The sequence below is a fragment of the Pan troglodytes genome, chromosome 23 (genome assembly GCF_028858775.2).
Source record: "Pan troglodytes isolate AG18354 chromosome 23, NHGRI_mPanTro3-v2.0_pri, whole genome shotgun sequence".
NCBI lineage: Eukaryota > Metazoa > Chordata > Mammalia > Primates > Hominidae > Pan > Pan troglodytes.
This window is the reverse complement of record NC_086016.1, coordinates 45732972-45750321: the sequence shown is the minus strand read 5'-3', so window position 1 is coordinate 45750321 and position 17350 is coordinate 45732972. Positions and strand designations below refer to the sequence as shown.

Genomic DNA, 17350 nt, shown 5'->3' with positions numbered 1-17350 from the left:
TATGCTTCTGGAAAAGTCCATTGTTTATGACAATTATCACAGCAGCAGAAACATTGTTAAGGACCAGTAATGCAACATGACCTTGAGTGTGGAGATGCAGACAAAGGCCAGGATTGTAAATGGCCCAAAATAAGGCTGTGGTGAGCAAATCTGAAATGGAACTCCATTGCTGTCCATCCTTTCAGTTAATTTTTTATCCCATCCTCCTCCCCGTGGAACCCCCTGCTAAGAGTTGAAACCCAGGCAGTTTTCATTCAATTGCCTATGAGAACAAACAGGTGAAGGGAAAAGGTAATGCTTAGTACCAGAGCACTGGAGGGTTTTTTCTGCCGTGTGTTCCAGCCAGCACAGACTGTAGCCCAAATTCTACCTGTGACCCCAACCCTGGGCAGGCAGGGGAGGTTGGAGGAGACTGACCCCGGGACCCGGGCAGACCTGGGTTTCCATCCTGGGGCTCTGCCATTTACCAACCACGTGGTCTCAGGCAAGCCCTCATCATTAGGTTTTTTCACCTGTCAGTGGGGATAACAGCCACCACCTTGACGTGCTGCTGTGTGGCTTAAAAATATCCAGAATAAAGCACCTGGAACACTTAATAAATGCCAGCTGTTACTATTATGCTTATCCCTACAGCTTCCTTTGAAGTACAGGTAGGAACACAAATGAATCTCATTCCTTTCCAGCCTCTCCACCTCCAAATAAAGAGAACAAATCAGTACACCCCTCAACTGTGTGCTGTGTGCAGTAGCATGCTTCTAATGAAGACTCTGACCCTTCTAACGGTCACACACTAATGTTGGAGACTGAGAAAAAGACTTAGGAATGATCTAAGTAAGCCTGTCTTCATACACATGTCATTGCTGGGTGATGGTTACAGTTTGGGAATGAAAGAATGCTAATTATTTTATTTTAAATATGAGCCCACGTGGCTTACTGGAGCCAAGAATGCATGCAGATGTCTCCGAATTTTTGGAGCCAGACTCTGCTCATGCATGTTTGGACCAGCCTTCCTACACCAGCAAATAATTAGCAGTGGGAACCCCAAACCAGCTGAACCCCAGCACTCCTATTTCCTAGTTGTTTTCTTCTGCAATGAGCTTGGTCTGATGGCTGATTTGTCAGCCTCTCTCTTCTTCACAGGCCCTCAGACCCTCCAACCGACGCTCATGTTCATGCTCTTATCCAGTCGAACCCTTGGGCTCTCTGAGCCTCATTGTCTCTATAAGTCAAGGGAGAAGGCCAGATTGGATGACCTCTGGGTCTCGTCTCTCCATCTTTGGTGACTGTGTCCCATGGCTTCATGGGAAGAGGCGCCCTCTGTTTTGAGGAGGAGTCTCTGTAAGCCCAGGGTGGTTCTCAGCGTGTCCTCTTCGGGATCCACCTGGTCCTGGCTCTGGTTTAATCTGCACTCAGGTTCCACTCAACAGCCACGCTAAGTCCTGGCGCATTCCTCACTTGCTATCACTCTCCTGGCCCTTGCTTTTCGTTTTGGCCACAACCATGACCCTCTGCTTTCATGTGGCTCTTCTGTGCCTTTGCCTGAGCATCTCCTGGACTGGCTGTTGAGTTTGCTGGTCTTCAGCTTCTTTGTCTCCATAGTGTCCTAGGAGCCAGAGGGATTTATGGAGAATCAGGTACACCTGGGCTGAAACCCTGCCTCTGCTGCTGGGGGCGGTGGGGTGCCATGGATGGTTTCTCATTTGTTCTGAGTTTCCTCATCTCTAAAGTGGAGACAACTCTAAAGTACCTTTCAGGGTACTGACAAGAATGAATGTAAGCAAAGCCCCTGCATACAGTAGATAGTCAGTAAATGTGAGTCCCTTCCCCTACTGATGAGTGAAGCTGGTTCTCCTTGCTGAACACCACTAAAACCCTTGCTGTGGCCGTCTTTATCTGCCACCAGCTGGCAACCCCTTGGACACAGAGATGTTTGGTTTTTTTCGCTTATGAGAAACCGAAGACTCCAAGTTAACTATCTTAGAAAATAAGGAGCTTCTTATCTCACCCAAGAAGTCAGGAGGGCATGGAGGCTAGGACTGACTAACCCACCTACCTCTCTTTCTGGTTACCAGGAGGTTGCCAGCACTCCAGGCAGATACTTTGATGTCAAATTTTTTTCAGTGGGCCCTTTTTTCCCAATATGACTCTAAAAACAAGAGAAAGTCCCTCCCTGTGTCCCACAGCCTGGAATTATGCCCCACACCTAAAGCAATCACGGGCAAGGAAATTGGTTCCCGCCAGCAGCCAGGACCAACCTCAATCACCACCTGGTGTGGCCACTGGGCTCCCTCCTATGAAGCACATGGCCACCCAAGAAGGGCGGATGTCTGAACAAAATGGAAAATAGAGGGTTTTGTTAGAAAGGAGAAGTGGGCAGCCGGGCATGGTGGCTCACGCCTGTAATCCCAGCACTTTGGGAGGCCGAGGCAGGCGAATCACCTGAGGTCAGGAGTTTAAGACCAGCCTGGTCTTAAACCTTGGTGAAACCTTGTCTCTACTAAAAATACAAAAATTAACTGGGCATGGTGGCGCACACCAGTAGTTCCAGCTGCTCAGGAGGCTGAGACAGGAGAATCACTTGGATCCAGGAGGCAGAGGTTGCAGTAAGCCGAGATAGTGCCACTGTACTCCAGCCTGGGCAACAGAGGGAGACTCTATCTCAAAAAAAAAAAAAAAAAAAAAAAAAAAAATGGAAAGGAGAAGTGGTTAGAGGTGAATGGATTTGGGAAGGCAACCAATCCATCTGCTTCAGCTACCTACATAAGGGACCCCTCTTGGCTGGTGGGGCCTTAATCTTTTGGACATTAATGTAATTTTTCAGATTTTGCCAACTCTAGTAATAATAGCTAGCACCGAGCACGTACTAGGAGCTGTTCTAAGTGCTTTATCGCATTAAGGCATTTAATTCCCAGGTGAACCCCATGAGGCAGGTGCCGTTGTTATCCCATATTGATATGGAAGGAAGCCGAGAGAAAAGAGGTTAAGCAGGCATATGTTGATGCTTACTTTGCATTCAGCAAATGTGACAACTTTTTACACCTGTAGTTAGACCCAGTCCATCACAGAGAGAAGTCTTTCTGTTCATCATCACCGCACAAGTCAGTGGAGCTTTGTGTTCCAACCACAGAGTTGCCTTTCTGTCCATGGAGCATCTACTTCAAGTGGGCATTTGGGAGTTTTCTTCCCTTTTCTCTCTGGTGTCCTGCCTTTCACACTCCCTCCACCTCGTCAGTCTTTCATGCACCCTGTCTGCCTGTGGGGTCCCAGCTCCATCCTGGAGTGGTGGCAGCGCCCGAGACCTCAGACAGCTTCCTCACATTCTTCAGGCGAGGACTGCCAGGAGAGAAAGAACTTGAACAAAGATGCAGTGTGTTGCCAGGCTAACGAAGTGTCAGGTTTTTTACTCCATCTATCATTTGTCAACTCCCGACAAGAGGTGAAGATAGGAGTGGCTAAGACAGGAAGAAAATCCCATCTTACCACCTAAGGTGAGGTGAGGGCTCATTGTAAGCCCTGTTGAGGGAAGTACTGAGAAACAGAAAGCTATTCTGACCTGTATAGGAATACAGTGTATGTTCAGAAGGTCGTGACTCTCCCCCTCACAAAAAAAATACGTTCTTCACTGAAGACTAGAATTAAAGAATGTATATTCAGTTAAAGAAGCACATAAAGAAAAACAAAGCATCCTAAGCCCCAGGCTGTTTGCTCTTGTACCGTGTCACTACCCAAGTCAGGGAGCTCTCAGAAGAAAAAAATGCTTGAAGGTTCGGGCACCATGATGCCAGAACATCTGGTCTACCCAGTCGGCTGTGACAAGCGTGTCTGTTGGACACTGAGTGATCTGACACAGGTTTTTATTGGATTACCCTGGTGCCTTGGAGGCGTGTGGAGATAAGTCATTTCAGAAGTAATTAGTAAATATAATTGCTGAGCTGCTGGCTTGCTCTGTAATATCCTCATGAAGAAGAGACAAAAGTGGTGGGTAGATTCATTCTCTTAAAGAGGTGAATTTTCTTTAAAAAGACATTTAAAAATTTAATATTCAAGGGATAAAGAATCAGTTGTTAGAATCACCACCATTTCATAAACACACCTTAATTTTATAACACTACATTAGCATGAATGAATAGACAGGAATGCAGTCTGTTTGCCTAACAAAAAGGCTGTGTCAAGCTCAAAATGAGGCCATTTACTAAAACAAGCAAGCTCTTGGTTAATTCCTAATATTCCCCTAATCCTACTTTCATCAGCTCTACTTTGCTGCACTTGGTATTAATTGCCTATTGTAGCAGGTATTTGAACACATCTCCTCTTTCATCTGAAGAAAATATTAGCATATCGTAGAGCTGTTGGGACAGATTGTATCTGAGGCACTGTTTCCTCCCCACAGAAAAGCCTATCAATCATAACTGAATATAGTGATTAATAATGTCACAGCTTTTATTCTTGTGTCTCCGTGCATCTAAATGAAGAGTAGCACTTATATTTTGATCTAGAGAATCTCACACCACAAAATAATCTGTTGGCATTTTATTAAAAAATTATATTGAGAATACTTCTACCCCAGGACCTATTTTTGGTTGCTGTATCATTAATTTACTAAAGCTTTCATGAAGGAACTACAGCAAAGATTCTGCAATATCAGAATTTGCAATTATTTCAGACTAAGGTTTTTTTTTTTTTAATCTTCCTGTGTGTGACAAATTAATAGTGCAAACGCAAGATTGTAGGGGTAAATGTTTAAAGCAGCATGGTGTGGGGGTACAGTCTGGAGCTCTGGCCTTAGCAAGCCCAAGCATGCATTTGAACACCAACACAGACTCTCTGAGTGATCCTGAGCAAGCTAGTCTTGCCTCTTTCGAGACTTTCCCCATCTGTGAACTGGGTGAACAATATTGCAAGGTTTTCTCAGTGTTGTTGGGATTCTGTGTGAGAATAAATATAAAATGAACTCACCGTAGTGCTGGACACATAGAAGTTACTCAACAAAATTAGGAGTTTGTATTTAGAGGACAGAAAGCATGCGAGTTCTTACGTGGGAAGTTAAAGGATGGCATGCGATCATCTAGGGCAGCAGTCCCCATCCCCCAGGCTGCAGACCTGTACTGGTTGGTGGCCTGTCGGGAACCAGAATGCACAGCAGGAGGTGAGCGGTGGGCAAATGAGCATCACCGCCTGAGCTCCGCCTCCTGTCAGATCAGCAGCGGCATTAGCTTCTCATAGGAGCACGAACCCTATTGTGAACTGCGCATGCGAGGATCTACGTTGCACGCTCCTTATGAGAACCATCTAACTAGTGTCTGATGGTCTGAGGTGGAACAGTTTCATCCCGAAACCATACCCCCTCCCCCCTGGCCCATGGAAAAATTGTCTTCCACAAAACTGGTCCCCGGTACCAAGAAGGTTAGGGACTGCTGCTCTAGGATTGAAAGCTACTAGGGGAAGAATAGAGGGCTATATGCTGAGGGTGCCCACGTTTATATCTCCTTCTGAGGCCCCAGACTCACCAGTGTCCACAGACAAAAACGTAACTCGTGACTGTCCTCCTGCCCCACCCCAAGAATCCTTCCTCCCAGGTCAGTAAATGGTTCTACCACTCATCATTCATTCAAGCAGAAACCAAGGACCAGTCTTGATTACCTCTCCCTTACCAGTGCCCCTCCCATATGTAGGCCGTCAGCAAGTTATGTCTACTGTATCCTGAACTAGATCCCAAACCCGGACACTTCTGATCCATCCCTACTGCCATCATTACACCTAAGCCACCATCGTTGCTGGCCCGTGCTTTGTCAGTGACTCCTTAGCTGGGTTTCCCGTTGCCTCTCTTGCCCCTTACAATCTGCATTCCACAAGACAGCCAGAGTTATCCGTTCAAAACATAAGCCAGAGCCTGTCAGACTTCTCTGGTGAACATACCCATGTCTTTTGCTTGTGCATCGAGTACACTTCAGTTAAATGCCCCAGCTTTCAGAGCTCTGCCCGAGAGAGCTCTCTAGTGAGATGTCTTTTGACTACCCTAAAACTGTACATTTTCCGTAACACGTAGAACATTCTGAAATGTTGTTTGTTTGCTTGTTTGTGACTGGGATCTGTGTTCTGTGGGAGCAGGCACCTTTTCTGTCCTGTCCACTGCGGTAACTTCAGTGCCTTGAACAGTTCCTAGAGCCGGATATACACTCAGTAAATAATTATTGTATGAATAAAGAAAGTTTTGTAGAAAAGTTCATATTCCTTGGAATAGCCAGGAACAATTGGATGAGGAAGGTGATATTGGAGCTTGAGTTTGGACCATAGATAGACTTGCAATGCACATTGAGGATGGGATAGGGGAAGAGATGTGGGGTAGTTTTCAGAATTGCAACCTGGCATAAGAAAAGGACATGAGGAGAGGGAAGCCGGGTTGTGGCCAGAGCACCGCAAGGAGACAAGCCCTGCGGCTATTCTGTAGAGTTATGTTTCTCAAGGCAAGTTGGGACAGATCAGTTTTGAAAGGTAGACTGGCGGAAAAGATGCATTTGAAGGCCAGGTTTTAACCCTTCGGCATGGGTCAGGAGGAGGATGACTGAAGGTTTCTGATAAGGGGGTTATGATGTATTTAGGAGAGTGCTGTCAGCAGCATCATGGGTGCATTTGCTGGGAAAGCAACTGGAGTCAGGCGTACCTGTTACCAGGCTTGGAAGTCATCGGTCACCCTCTTACCATCATCGTCTGCATTTGTTGAGCACCTACTGGTGTTGTGGGGACACCATGTGGTTATTGGGGATACAAAGAAGACTAAGGCCTGATTCTTGTCCTCCAGAAACTTAAAATCACCTTGGGGACACAAGCGTAAGCAACACATTATGATGGTTTAAAAATGTGTTTATTGGGCGGTATATCACCTAGATCAGGAGGAGTTAGGGAATAAAGTGATACAAGTTGCTCATACTGACAGCTGAGAGATGTGGACAGTAAACTCTCTAAGACTTTGTAAGAGAAAGTCACCCCTATTGGCTACTGGGGAGGTACCCAGGGAGGGTGATTGGTTTGAACCAGGCCTTAGAGGAAGGGTAAGACTTCAGATGGTGTGTACATAGCAGGGGCTCATTATGTCTAGGAATTCATGAATGAACAGAAGAAGTCAGGCAGGAGGGCACAGGGTGGGTGTTCTCCCACCAACTGGATCAATTTGCCAGGAGGAAAGATGTCTACGGGGGTGAACGGGGAGGACGTAGGCACTCCCAGCTGAGTGTGCACTGAGTGAGCTAACAGTCTTCCTCCCCAAACCTGCAACATATTCTACATTGTTGATCTTATCCACTCAGGTCACCAAGGCAGAAACTGGGCGCCACTTCGACTTTCCTTTCCCTCACCCTCTACATACAGTTAACCACTAGGTCCTGCAGATTTGGTCCCCCGGAGCCGGCCCCAGCTTCTCCAGTGCTGTTCCCCTAGTCCTTGAGGATTCACAATGTACGTTAGCATAGTGAAGTCTCAGAGGAGGCTGCTGTATAGAAATCTATTGAATGTTGCTGCAGCCAGCCTTTCCGTGCATGTGTTTGTTTAGCTCTAGATCCAGAAGAACTTGTGTTTGGAGGAACACCATTTTGGGAAATGCTGGGGGAGACGACAGACAAAGTCTTTTTCTACTCTAAAATGTGATTCTGGTCTATTTCTTAGGTGAGGTGGTCTGTGGCTGGCTAGGCTCTTGGCAAAGTGCTACTGCCACTTGGCAGTACCCAGCATTGGCCCAGCCTGGGAAACTTTTCACGTAACCTGAACAGTCTTCTTCGGTTTGTCTTTCTCAAAGCAGCATCCTCTTGCATGAGGTCCAGATAAGCAGCAGGATGCTGGGTCAGCATAGTGGCTTCTGATCTTCCAGGCTTGCCCCTGCTGGTGTGCAGCTCTGTCCTGTGAGTGAGCTGAGGCCAGGGCTCTTAGGGGCCCCAAGATTCTTGGCCCGTGGCAGCTGAGGTGGAGTACCCATCCTATGAGTGTGGGCTGGGTAAGAAAGAAAGGTAAGAAAGGAAAGATTTCTTATAGATCAGCAGCCCTTTTTAAAATTTTAATTTCTAATTTTTTGTAGAGATGGGGTCTTACTATATTGCCCAGGCTAGTCTTGAACTCCTAGCCTCAAGCAGTCCTCTTGCCTCAGCCTCCCACAGTGCTGGGATTACAGGCATGAGCCACCACACCCAGCCTGGCACCCTTGTAAGTCCCTCAGCTTATAGACGGGGCACCTTTTCATAGCTGTATCGTAAGCTCAATGGGTAGCTAGAGTTTCTTAAAAGAAGTCTATAAGCTATACGTTACAGGTAAGCATTTTAAAAATGAAAAATTCAATGTGGGGGAAGGTTTACATGGCCTGTGGACTTTATATAAGCACGAGTTTCCCTCTTCATCTTTGCTGCAAGGAGACCCCGAACCAGAGTTTTGCTTCATTGTGTCAACTATGACTTTTAGGTTTCTTTAGCTCATTTTTTCGGGGTCAGCTTTCTTTTCTCCATTTTTGTGGATCTTATTTGGATATCTTTTTCAGTAAGCTTTTTCGATTTTTGGTAAAGGCAGGGTATGCCTATGGTCAGTAAAGAAATTTGTAGTCCTTGGCCTGCGAGGGCAACTGCCAGAGCAATGAGAGCATCAGCCCAGAGGCAGGGAGGCGAGGCTTTTGTGAAAGGTGAGCGATGCCCGGCCCCCACTTCCCGCTTGTCCCCGGATTGGAAGTTTGTGCTTATGAGGTTCTGAATGTAGTCTAATTTTTTCCTATCTGGTTTGGCGCATCTCTACCAGCTGGTAAATAGGAAATGTTCACGGTAGGAAGCCAATACTCTGCAGAGTGTAAACAGATGGAATCGATATAAAGTGACAAGTTAGACTGTGCTATTGAGAATACAGAGCCAAAACTAAGAACATAACAGTCAAGCTACTTATTTCGTTCCAGTTCATTTAGTCCTGAATAGTGCTTCATATCTGCACAGCTGTGTTGTTCTTTTTTCCCCCTTCCTTTCTTCTGGGTTGATAATGACAATTTCAAAGAAAAACTTTAATTAAAGATTTTATACAAAATAGCCAAAAGTAGAATAATAAGGAAAATGAGCACTGATGTGTTTATTGTAAGAGAAATCCTTTTTCATGGTTTCATTTCAAATCTGTACTTCTTAAATTTAAAATGAATTTAGTGGTGGAGACAGAAAGGTGCCAGACTGACAGCCGTGGGTGCTGAACTCTTCCGCTTGCTGCTGAGCCAAGACGTGGGGGTGCCCGAAGCCCCCTCCCCTTGGGACTCAGTCTCAGTCTACAGGCAGGCGGGTGGGATGCGGTTCCTGACCCCCTTCTCTTAGAAGCCAGGCGAGAAAAAGTGGCTCCGGGTGAGGAGCTGCACAGAAAACAGCTACACGGAAGCCAATAAGAATGAAATTGTAGAAGGTTTAAGTTCGTCTGCAGGTTATGCTGTGGCATGAAGAAGCTTGGCCTGCCTCCGGGAAGGGCCACGTTAGTGCCAGGCCTCCAGAGGGATTGTTTTCCAGGCGGAGTGGGAATTCTGGGCTTCAGAGGGGAAACATTCAGCCTTTTCTCATCTTCTTTAAAGCCTGGGTGGTCAGATTTATTTGAGTTCACAGTTTTCCTTCCTGGAGCTCAAAGTGCTATAAAAAGAATTTTAAACAAAGAACTCTGGAGTAATAATAGCATCCATGGTTAGCAGTTTATGGAACCATCTGAACTCAGTGGGGTACAAATATGAAGCAGTTTGATTTCTTAGCTCTCAGTTTTCTCCAACAGGAGCTGCTGAATCTCCCTCTCTTGTCCCATAGGAATATCTTCAGCAGATCTGGTGGCTCTCTGGTCACATTTAGGTCTAAACAGGTCCAGTGCAGGCGAGTTCAGTTTAAACCTCAAGTGTGGGGCTGGTTCAGCACGCCCTTCTCAGCTCCTCCCAGCCCGAGGGCCCTGGAGTGGGTAGGGCCTGCTCACTGGCTGTACCTCCCTCCTTCTTTCTGCTTCCTCTCTCCCCCAGATCATGGGGTCTGTGATGAGGGCTGGGGAAGGAGAGCATGTCTCTCTCTCCCTTATCTGGGTCCTCTCTGGGAAGCTCTCCTATAGGGTCCATGGGGAGTAATTAGGACAGTGCTTTGGGGGCCTCTGAACTTCATGGTTTCCTGTTGAGGAAGATCAGCCCTGACTTAGCCCCCTCTGGACCCCCTCAGCTGCCACTCCTGGTGGTCCAGCTCACTTCCTTTGGCTGCTTGGGTCCCCTTCCCTGATGAGCAGTCCCTTGGGAGCAGGACAGCTCAAGATTTCTACCTGTCGTGGTGTCCTCTTAACCCATGGAAAATTCACAAGTCCCGTCCATACCAAAATAGGTGTTCAGGCTGCTTTCATCTGCTGCTTCTGCCTTGCTCTGCTGTGTCTGTCCGAGTCTCAGTTCCTCTTCCCAGGTAGGTGCAGAGCAGATCACTGAATCCACTGGGAAATGAGATGCTTGTCTACCCTTTTTGCAGGTTCCTGTCCTGTCTCTACAAGGATTGTCTTGGCTTGCAATCTCCCCACCTACCCACCCACTCATCCATCCACCCATCCATCCTTCATCATCCATCCCCACATCCATCTGTCCATAGCCCTTCCATCCATTCATTCATCATCCATCCATTCATCCATCTACCCATCTATCCATCATCCATCCATCCATCTACCCATCCATCCATCCATAACCCATCCATTCATTCATTCATTCATTCATCATTCATCCATCCATGCATCCATAACCCATTCATTCATTCATTCATCATTCATCCCTTCATCCATTCATTCATCCATTTACCTATCTATCCATCATCCACCCACCCATCCGTTCACCCATCTGTCCCATTCGTTCATCATCCATCCATTCATCCACCCACCCACCCATGCATCCATCCACTCACCCACCCATCCATCCACTCACCCACCCATCCATCCATCCACTTAACAGTTATTCATTGATCCAGGCCCTAGTCTTGGCTCTGGACTCATGCCTATTCAAGACCTTCCTCCATCTCTAGGCTTCTGTTTTCTTAGTCTGGGCAATGGTGCTGTGGAGGGTGAGGGGTGAAGGAGGGACTGGGGTTGGGGAGAGTAATGCCGGTTCAGCCGCTTAATATTCCCTGAACATGGGTGTGTGGTTATTTGGATCTCTATTCTTAGCCTTTGATCCCAGTCAGCAATTCTCATTTCACCACCATTTATTGAACGTGTTCCGTGTGTGAAGCACCTGCACACATGAGCTCCTTTCATCTTAAGCACACACCACACACCTATATCCTTATTCATTCTCATTTCACAGGCAAGGAAGCTGAAGTTAGAGGAATCAGGCTGCTTTCCCCAGGTTACCTGAATAACAGGTGCAGAGCTGGGATTTGAAGCCTCATTTCAGCACCTGTGACTAGTCACTACATCATTCTGCCCTTCAGGTCCCTTGTGGAGAGGAAGGAGGCAAAGAGGCGATTTGATACACTGGGATTGTCCAGTGGGGGTCGCTCTAGCCCAGAGCAGTTATGTGCCTTTCAGTGGGCAAACCACCCTGCCTGGGAGAGGGTTCATTTTCCCCACTCTCCGGCTTTCATCTTAAAGGTCAGACAGTCTCTGCTTCTTCTAGTAACATTTATAATTCTGCCCTTCATCAGTTCACCTAAATCTTTTTAATTGAATATTTTGTCTTGCTATTACTTTTTACAAAAATTTGTTATTTTTATTTTTAGTGATCACTTCCTTCTTTTACTTCACTCCTATGTGACATGGAGCTTCATTTCCTTGCTTTAAATGTTAGGTAACGGGCTTGGCTTATGCAGCCGCACTTTGGAACTTCAGAGTTTTCTGTCTTGCCTTCCCCAGCCTTGCTCTCCAGGCAGAAGAGCCCAGTGGGTTTGGTCTCATGGTCCTCCCCTAGATAACTTGCTTCAGCCATCATGCCGAGGTCCGAGCAGCTACCTGGCTCTAAGGACACCTAGAGGGTCTGAGACTATCCTGCTCCCAGGCTCTGCAGTGCTGCGGTGGTGGCCGGGGTGCAGTGGGGGTGCCGGGAGGGCAGCACCTGCTCATGCACAGGGCTAGCATACGGCCCTGAGCAGGGCTCAGGGAGTCAGGCTGGAATCCGCGCCAGGCTCAGCGGGGGCTGCGCAGGGTGGGGCTGGGACCAGGTCTCTGGCCAGGAGACGGGCAAGAGGGTTGGGACCAGACTCTCTGGGACCATGCAGGCCCATTTCCTGGCTCTGAGCCTTTAACTTAAGGCATAGTTAGCTGTTGCTTTGGTTTCCTTTTAAAATCTTCAGTGCTTTTCCTCGTGTTTGTGCACAAAGAACTCTCCCGAAACTTCCTCACCCACTCAGATGTAAGTAAGCGAGGATGGTGTATAGGGTGGGGGAGTGGAGTATGGGTCAGTGAACTTTTTCCATAAAGGGCTCAGGAGTAAATATCTTCCCAACTATTCCACTCAGCCCTTGGAAGGGAAAGCAGTCCCTAGACGATATGTAAATGAGTGGGCGTGGCTGTGTGCCAATACAATTTATTTATGGATACTGAAATTTGAAATTCACATAACTTTCGCATGTCATGAAATATTAGCCTTCTTTTGATTTCTTTTTCAACCATTTAAAAGTGTTAAAAACCATTCTTAGCTTGCAGGTGTACAAAATCAGGTGGTGGGCAGTAGTTTGCCACACCTGGAATGAAGGGAGTTAGGACTCCATGGGTAATGACGTCAGGTGATACAGGGGGCAAGATGTTCTTTTCTGAGAAGCATGCTGGTTTGGAGGGAGGCTGCAAGAAGCAGGGACCTTTCCCCTTTTGTTACCGGTTCAGCGGTTTTTCCCTCTCTTGGTGGATTTGGCTCTCTGAGTACTCCTCCCGCCAGGCGCTGGGGATTTGAAGGGTGGAATGGAATGACAGGTGAGCAGGGACCGGGTCTCCCCTGCCCCCAGGGGAAGGAGCTAGTTACCAAGTGCAGGCAGGAATAAACCAAGATGGCAGGGTGGAAGTCAGGGTTCTGCCCATGGCTGGATGGAGGGATAATTAGGAAAGCCAGAAGAGAAGATACCGAATCCTGCCCCAGAGTGGACAGTGGCAGGACAGGGAAGGGCCGCAGACACGGCGTGCGAATCCACTCTGCATGTATACTTATGGGCATCCGCTGTGTCTGGGCACTATTCTGAGCCCTGAAGATAGGGCAGCAAACAAAACCAACTTCCTGCTTTGTGGAATTTACATTTCAATGGAGGAAGAAAGACAATAAACAGCTACAGAAATAAATGGGAAATGGTCCAGGTGTTGATGAATGCTAAGAAGAAAAATGAAGCAAGTGGCCAGCAGAGTATGAAGGTGCGCTTTCGAATAAGCGAGTGAGGAAGGCCTCAGCGGCAGCGTGGGATGGAGACCTGAACGAAGGCAGGGAGGGAGGCATGAGCAAGCTTGGTGCATGTAAGGAAGAAGGAAGAGGCCCCATAACTGAGGCAGAGTGAGAAGGGGCAGATAAAGCAGGGGTCAGACCATCTATAAATAGGAGCTCATAGCGGATGAGAAGAGCCCCAGTACACTTGTGAATTCAAAGTCGGTCAGCATGGCTGAAGCCCAGAGCCCGGAGACCGTGGCTGGGAGAGGAGGGGGTAGGGTGTGCACAGTCACTATTGTCGGGAGCCTTAGCTTAGCCATTTTATTGCTTCTTCTTACTTTTTTCATCTCTCCTCCCCTGTGTGGGACAAGTCTTGGACACCACGGCCCTAACTTTGTTGCCTTTGATAAGCCTCACCATCTGCAGCTCAATTCTTCAGCCCTTGCCAAACTTCAGTCTGACAAATGATAAGAGCCTTGGAGACGTCGCTCTGGTGGGTGTGAGCTCGCTGCCAGGTTGCCGCTTCCCGGTGCTCACGCTGGAGATCCATATGGGTTGCTCTGGGGTTTTAAAAAAGCGCATCGCGCTCATGTCCTCCATTTTACCAAAGGAGGTAAATCTGGCTTTGGCAGCAGACAAAGTGCAGAGATTTTTATCCGGCCGTGAGAGCAGGCGCTGTCAGTGGCTGGGGCTCCCTCTTTTAGACAGAGCGGTGGAGTGGAGGACAGAGGCACTGGAGCCGGCTTTGCTTCTGCCGGTGCCTTTCCCTCTCGGCTGCACTCAGTATTCCCAGTTTTGGATACTGAGGCCATGTTAGCCAATGTTCTTTGGTTGTCAGCTGTTCTCTAGTCAGGAGGCTGGTATAGAGTTAAGCATGGGGCTCTGCACATAACAGACATCCGTTCAGTTCGTGTTTGTGCGAAGATCATGTTATTGTAATCATCATGACATTGACACTGAATGTCATCATGACTGCACTCAGGATTGGTCCTGAATGCATGGGCCAGTCGACTGAGGAGGTATTTGCAGAGATAACACGAGGCTTCTGCAGATCGTGGCTCTTTTCCAGGCAGGTGAGGAGGAGACAGATTCATTCATTCCAACAGATACTCACTGAGTGTCCACACTGTGCCAGATGCTGTCCTAGAGCTGGGGCCATGAACAAACCTTGCTCTCAGAGGGGGAGACGGACCATAAAGACAAAAGGAGGTGATGCCCTCTGAAGAGGAGTTTGGAGAGAAGATAAGAGGATTGGGGGTGAGGAGTCCTAATTTGCACGGTGACTAGGGAGGGCCTTTCTGGGCCAAGACCTGAATGAAGCCAGGGAGTGAGCCAGTGAGTGTCGGGGGAAGAATGTTCCAGGCAGAAGGAGCAGCAAGCGCCAGCGCCTTGAGGCGGGAGGGGCTGAGCAGTCATGGGGAGCAGTGGAGTCTGGTGTGGCCAGAAAGCAGCAGGCGGGGGGCAGGTGGAGGGAGACACGGCCAGGGGGTGGCCAGGAGCCAGTCGGGTGTGGCCTGGTGGGTCACAGCGAGTGGAATGGGAGCCCTGGGGGGTTTTGGCCACGGAGGGCATGCTCAGACTCACATTTAAACATAAACTCCTTGGCTGCTTCGTGGAGTCAAGTGTGGAGGCTGGAGGACCAAGCGGGAGGCTTGCACTAACCCGGAGTGCGGGGAGAAGCGGGGTGGGGGTGGTAAGACATGATTGCATTGTGGAAATGGTCTGGAGGGAGGGGCTGATGGGCTCTCCCGATAGACTGCATATGGGATGTGAGCAAAAAGGAACCCAGTAGAATGGATTTACCATTTATTGGGGTGGGAGACTGTGGGTAGAGCAGCTTGGGTTTGGTAAACCTGAGATGTCTGTTAGAGTCTCAAGGGGGACATCAAATGGGCAGCTGGATATTCTAAGCTGGGCTCTGAGAAGAGTCCAGGGCTCAAGACAGACATGTGGGAGTCATCAGTGGGACATTGAAGCCACAGGAGTGAACCACCAAGAAGTTAGTGTGGTCAGAGAAGCAGAGAGGGCTGAGGACTGAGTCCTAAAATGCTCCAGGCTTAGAGATGGGAGGAGGAGGAGGAACTAGCAAGGGAGACTGAGAAGGAGACTCCAAGGAGGCTGGAGAAGAAGGAGAGAGAGTATTGGCTCTGGAAGCTAAGTAGCAAAAGTGCCTCAAGGAAGAAGGGCCAAGCAGCTGTGTCAAAGGCGGCTGCTGGGACAGCAAGATGAGGACTGAGAAGTGGCCCTTGGGTTTGACAAGGTGGAAGTCTTTGGTCATGCTGACAAGAACAGTGTTTGTGCAGTAGTGTGGACAAAAGTGATTGGAGAGGTTTTAAGAGAGGGGGACACATTGGAGATAATCTTGAGGGGATTTCAGTCCAAGGGAATGGGTGACTGGAGGAAGAGGTGAGGCAAGGAGGGAGGTTCTACTTCTGAGACAGCTCATCTTCATGGGGTGACCTGAGAGGGAGTAGGACGGGCAGGAGCACTTCCTCGCCTGGGGACAGGGTCAGGGTCATGTGCATCACGTGGCCCCACCTGGCCATAGGTAGGATCACGGAGGTTCATCCCTTGATCCCTTACAACAGGACAGGAGGCACCTGTCTCATGTGGGGATGGAGCCAGGCCAGCTGCAAGTGGGTGTGGGGAATGGGAATGCTGTCTTTTAGTTGTTTCTGTTTTCTCTGTTAAATAAGAGGTAAGGTTGTCAGTAAAGCAGGAGGTGGAAGGAGAAATTGGAGGTTAGGAAAGTGGAGAAGGTGGGAATGGCTGTGTGGATGGGATATGTGCAAGTGTGCGTGATGGTGTGTATGACAGTATATGCAAGTGTGTGTGAATATATATGCAAGAGAATGGGTGTATATGTGTGTGAGTGATGGTGTGTGTGTGATTATATGTACAAGTGTGTGTGCATGTGAGTATATGCACAGGTGTGTGTGAATATATGTGTGAGATATGGTGTGTGTGAGTATATGTGCATGTGTGTGTGTGAATATATGTGTGTGTGAGTGATGGTGTATGTGAGTATATGTGCATATGTATGTGAATGTATGTGTGTGAGAGATGATGTGTGTGTGAGTACATGCATGTGTGTGTGCATATATGTGTATGTGATTGATGGTGTGAGTATATGCAGGTGTGTGTGAATATATATGTGTGAGTGACGGTGTGTGAGTATATGCAGGTGTGTGTGTATATGTGCATGTGTGTGTGAGTGAATATATGTGTGTGAGTGATGGTGTGAATGTGTGAGTATAAGCACGTGTGTGTGTTTGAGTATATGCAGGTATGTGTGCATATATGTGTGTGAGTGATGGTGTGAGTGTGAGTATATGCACAGGTGTGTGTATGAATATATGTGTGTGTGATGGTGTGTGTGCATGTATCTGTGCATGTATGTGTGTCTGTGAATATATTTGAGTGATGGTGTGAATGTGTGAGTATATGCAGGTGTGTGTGTGAGTGTATGTGCATGTGTGTGTGAATATATGTGCGAATATATGTGTGTGAGTGATGGTGTGGGTATGCCAGTATATGCAGGTGTGTGTGAGTATATGCATGTGTGTGATATGTATATGTGAGTGATGGTGTGAGTGTATGCGAGTATATGTGCATGTATGTATGTGTGAGAATATATGTGTGTGAGTAATGGTGTGAGTGTGTGTGAGTATATGCACAGGTGTGTGTGTGTATGAATATGTGTGTGAGTGATGGTGTGTATGCCTGTATCTGTGCATGTGTGTGTGTGAATATATGTGTGAGTGATGGTGTGAGTGTGTATGAGTACATGCACAGGTGTGTGTATGAATATATGTGTGTGTGAATGATGGTGTGTGTGCATGTGAATATCTGCGTGTGTGTGTGAATATATGTGTGTGAGTGATGGTGTATGTGTGAGTATATGCACAGGTGAGTGTGTGTGTATGAATATATGTGTGTGTGAGTGATGGTGTGTGTGCATGTATCTGTGAATATATGGGTGTGAGTGGTGTGTGTGTGTGAATATATGCA

The 17350-nt window shown here is 47.7% G+C and overlaps 1 protein-coding gene across 19 annotated transcripts in view; it reads left to right on the top strand.

The window, feature by feature from the left end:
- Nucleotides 1-17350, top strand: part of EFCAB6 (EF-hand calcium binding domain 6) — a 283240-nt gene that overhangs the window by 58340 nt on the left and 207550 nt on the right. The gene's annotated exons all lie outside the window — the stretch shown is intronic.